Source organism: Urocitellus parryii, chromosome 7, assembly GCF_045843805.1.
Source record: "Urocitellus parryii isolate mUroPar1 chromosome 7, mUroPar1.hap1, whole genome shotgun sequence".
Classification (NCBI taxonomy): domain Eukaryota; kingdom Metazoa; phylum Chordata; class Mammalia; order Rodentia; family Sciuridae; genus Urocitellus; species Urocitellus parryii.
In genome coordinates this window covers 147,665,023-147,670,248 of record NC_135537.1, presented here as the reverse complement: position 1 = coordinate 147,670,248, position 5,226 = coordinate 147,665,023, and positions in this window count along the sequence as shown.

The following is a 5,226-nucleotide window of genomic DNA, read 5'->3' as shown; positions in this document are numbered from 1 at the left end:
CCAGAAAGCTTCGCGAGATCATTGCGTCTGCGCAGTCGACTTCCTTTTCCGGACGGCCTTACTTCCGGCGGAAGTGCCTCCGGGGGAGGAGCCTGCCTGTGATTGTGGGCTGGGTGGTATTATCGTCGCGTAGTCAGTCGCTACTTATAAATTCCCTAAAAAAAATGTTAGTATCTTCTTATGCCCAGGCCCTGTTTAGATTTTTTAGGGAAAGTCTGGTGAAAAACATCTCAAGATTCTTGTCCTAAGAGAGCTTACATTTTAGCGGGGACAGAAGATACTGTTAACAAATTAACAAGACAACCTAATTTTGGTTATAGTTTACTACAGTTTTCCTCTATAGTCTACCAGGTTTGGCTTGATATGCATATATCTGTATTGGACGTGGTTCTTTTAATTTCTCCAACCCTTGGCACGTTAAGCAAATCGAAAGGTGTAATTGGTAGAGAAGAGTGTGAGGAATTGCTTATAGCTAGAGTAATCAACTCTGAAGTAGTGATATTTGAGCTGAGAGAAGGCATCCCAGATAGAGAAAATACGTGTTGGAAGAAGGGAAAAGATTTGGAACTGTGGGAATAGAAGATCAGAGTGACTGGAGCCAAGCTGCAGTGAGAGAGTGTTACAGATAGAGTTGGAGGGATAAGTAAACTAGATCTCAAAAAATTTTGTAACCAGATCATGATAAAGATTTTGGATTTTAATGTAAACATGCTAGGAAACTATTGAAAATTTCTATATAGAGAGCAACATGATTTAGTTTATCATTTTATTTTTTATTTTATTCATTGCATTTGTTGTACATAAAATTGCTTACTTCAGTATTGCCTCTCTTCTGGAAGTCATGAACTCAGGGATCTGTTTGCTTCTGTGTTCTGTCTCCAGTTTCTATGCACTTTCCCATCCAACTACTAACCAGGCTTGATTCTGCTTAGCTTCCAAGATCAGGTGCATTTAGGGTGGTACATCTATAGATAGTTCCTGTGTGCTCTCAAAAAAAAATATTTGAGAAATGAATAAGTGAATAAAAAGATTACTCTGGCTATTTGGAGAATGAACCATAAAAGGGCCAAGAGTAGAAACAAACTAGTAAAAATAGGAGTGATGGTGGTAACTTGTTCTATGATAATATCTGTGTAAATGGATAGATTTTGGTTATAGTTAAGTGGGTAGAACTTAATGTAACTATTGAATTTCATGTAGAGGTGAGGGAAAAGGAGGAATCAAAGATCATCCCTAGGCTTTTGGCAGGATATATGATGTGCCATTTACTGAGCTAAGAAAGACTAATGAAAAACAACTTTTGGTGGAGTTAAGAAATAAAGGGTGGAATTGTTAATTTTTGCACACAGTAAGCTGTCTAGTTGATTATAGTGAAAACATTCAGCCAGGTAAGTAGTTGGTTCTAAAAGTTTGAAGCTCAGGAAAAAAGATCAGGACTGGAAAAATAAATTAGGGAGTCAACATATAAATGGTACAATGGAGTCACATTCTACAATCATTTAACTTCTTAAAATTTAGTTGTATTCATCAAATAGTGTGAGTGATTCCCTTACATCTGAGGAGAGCAGGTGTGAGTGGGTGTGAGATGAGAGAACAGCAAACCTGCTGTTCCCTTGGGTGGATTCAGTCCCTGAATCACTCTTACAGCAGAAATACCTTGCTATTCCAAGTATGTCTACTCCCTAAAAATAGAAATTTTCCAAGCACATTATTTATAAATAATAGATAAGTAGAAACAATTTGCTTGTTAAAAACAGTGTGTTTCAACATAGAGGAAAAAAAGTCAATTGTTCAGGCTTACTAGGAAATGGACTGTTGATCTTCAATTTGGCATGTAAATATGACCACAGCCATGTATATAATCAAGAAGCATGAAATCATAATCACTGTACCTTATGGGTAATTAAAAGAATTTTTAAGAAAAAAATCAAATTCATGAGATTTGTTTTTCTTCATGAACTAATTTATAACCCTATCCCTGTACAAGTAGTGACAAGCTTATATCCAAAAGCATGAATATGCATGTGGTCACTGAGAAAGTGTAAGAAAAAGGAACCCAGGACTGACCCTTCTGGTGCTCCAACATTTTGAGATCAGGTAGAGGAGGACATGTCTGTGTTACTTCTGAATCCCAAATGAGATCATGCTTCTCTGCTTAAAAACTGTTTGATTTTGTGTGGTCCATTGAATGTGGTCTGAGTTCCTATAACTTATATGGAAGATCCTATGGGGTGGTTCTGAAACTTTTTTGTGCTTCATAATTGTGATGCTTCCTTGAGTAACTTCAGATTGGGTTCAGCTCTCAGCCCTATCACTTATCTGCTGTGAGACCTTGGACAAGTCACTTATCCTTGCTAAAGCTCAGTTTTCTCATCTCACTTCAGCTTTGTTTCTTCTAACTCTCAATTTGTACATATTTTTCTTTCTTTTTGGAATATTCTTTCTCCCTTTCTTCATTGGCAAACTCCTTATATTTTTCAAAACCCAATTTACATGTCTTATTATACTGAATGTCTCCTGCCTGACACAATTCATCTTTCTTTGAGTTTTCATGTCACTTTCTAAGTACATCTATTTTAGCTCTTTTCCTGTTACATAGTAATTTTATTTCCACTTTTGTCTACAGACTTTGAGCTTTTCAGGGGCTAGGCCTGCGTTTCATTTAATTGTTTTCTCAGCGTGGAGTCTGTTTCATAGTAAGTTGCCAGAAAATTTTGTTGAATTAATGAAGTGAGATAAAGACTCTGACACTGAAAACCTTGTGAATTTAGGAATAGATCTATATGTCTTTTGCTTGGTGCTTTGTAATACATTTTGGTTAAGTGAATGAATGGAAGCTGTCAGACTTAATACCATTTCTTGCCTTAACAAAGTGCAGCTGAGTCATCCAGAGACCATTTCCTCTTGGGGACAAAAATAAAACTATTTAAAAGCATCATCAATAAAAGTGGTGAGGAAATTGAATCATGGTTTTGTGTAACTGGAATTTCTCCAAAAACTAGTATGGTCTGACTGGTAGACACACATGGTTTCTCAACTGTAGCAAGTGAGAACACAAAGTTTGTATAACACTGCAGTGCTGGCTAGCTTGGCCTAGCTTGTTATTATGAACAGAATGAACACTCCTTGCCCAAAAAGTGTGTTTTGGAAAAATTTTTTTCTCCTCTACTTCCTGCCTATCATTCAACAAACTTTTGGTGGTGTTTTTACAGCACTCCATCATAGACAAGGGCCTAATTCAACAATGAATTAGTTAAGAGTCCTTGCTCTCAAGCAGCTTAGAGTCTACTAGGGATAAAGAGCTGTTTTCCAACAAAGCAAGAAAATTCACTAGGTCCAGCAGTATAAGTTACAGGAAGTAAGGGAGTAGTCACTGTAGTGGCAGAATGGGCTGGGTTTGTGGGAAGCTAGGAAAGGCTCTGAAGATACAGTTAGCAAAGCTTTTTAAAAAATAAGATGTTAACCAATAGTCAAAGCACTTAAATAGAACAGCAGTAATGAATGTAAGGATGCAGAAACAGCCTGTTGTGTCTGAGAATCTGCTAGTGATTCAACAAAGCTGGAGACAAGAATGCAGCAAGAGTGGAGCTGGACAGGTGGGTAGGGACTCGCCCATGAAGGGCCTGTGTACTGAGGCTCTGAGAGCTGTTCAAGGATGTTAAGCCAGTGATATCGACACTTTGTAATTTTAAAAGAGCACAGCAACATGGAAGGGAGGCAAATCCAGAATCAAGAAGTCCAGAAGAATAGTACAGTAGCAGTCTAGTGAGGAAAGAAAGCAGGAGCATTGGGAAGTGGAGAAAGGAGCAGGCCTAAGTCACATTAAGGACATAATGTGATTGGATGTAGGAGGACAAAGGGACGAGAAATTAAAATTACTTCCAGGTCTCCAACTTAGGTGATGGAATGAGTGTGGGTCTGTTCATGGGGAATGTAGATAGAAAAGATATGAAGTTTATATTGTGTGAGGACAGTAAAATAAGCTTAATTCTGAATAGGTTGAGTTTGGGATTTCTGTGGGATACTCGAGTGCAGTTTCTGATGGTCATTTGGAAAAAGGAATTATTATTTCTTTCCAAAGGGAGCTAGAAACTTCTGAACCATAGCTTTGGGGCTATAATTAAAATCTAAGCCAAGAAGAGGATGATTGGCTGTGGGTAATACAGTGGGACAAAAACCTCACTTTGTGTGGGGCTGAGGTTTTTTTTTTTAATATTTATTTTTTAGTTTTAGGTGGACACAATGTCTTTATTTTATTTTTTTATGTGGTGCTGAGAATCAAACCCAGTGCCTCACGCATGCTAGGCAAGCATGCTACCACTTGAGCCACATCCCCAGCCCAGGGCTGAGTTTTAAATTTCAAATTCTTAAGATACATCAATAGTCTAGTACTTAAGAGACCCAATCAAGTGCTTAAGAAATTCAAATTATTCTATGTATTTTTAAAAACTTCTTCTTTTTTTTTTTTTTTGCCATCAAGAGCCAATGGAGTGTACTTTGCAATCTTTACTGTAAGTAAAATCAATGTAAATGTTGCTGCTCAGCCTTGTAATGAGGACAGAGTTCAAGGAAATATCGCCAACACCAAAGCTGACCTCAGGGTGGCACTCCAATCTTGTCTGAAAAAGAACTCTGGACTCATCTTACTGATACTATGTACACAGACCACATGGAAGTAAGGAGTTGACATGAACTCTGGGTCCATAGAACCCACAGTTTACTTAGCAGAGAAATTAAGTGCATAAATATACTTTTTTGTTTGCAAATCACCTTGGATGGCAATGAGGTATATGATGTGGCAGAATGTCTCCACTCCCCCCGCCCCTCCAAAATTTCATCAGGGTTCAAAACTAACCAAAACAACATTTTCATTGTTATTAACAGCTGCCAGGTATTGAGTGCCTCATGTGTGCCACATAGAATTCCAGGTGCTTTTCAGATCATATGCACTCATTGAACTGCCACAACAGCTCTATGAGGTTGGCGTTATTCCCAGTTTTTATATAGGTGGTAAGTAGCCATGCTGGATTTTAAATCTGATTTGCATGATATCAGAGCTCCAGCTCTAAAAAAAGGTTGTATTGCTTCATGTTGTTGATGCCAAGATCAAAGTAGTAGCTAATGAAACTTGATGTTCTCCTGTATAGGCTGCATTAAGTGGTTTAAATGATACCATACTTAAAGAGATCTAGTGAGGATCCCTCTTGTGAATTTAAGGCATCTTCA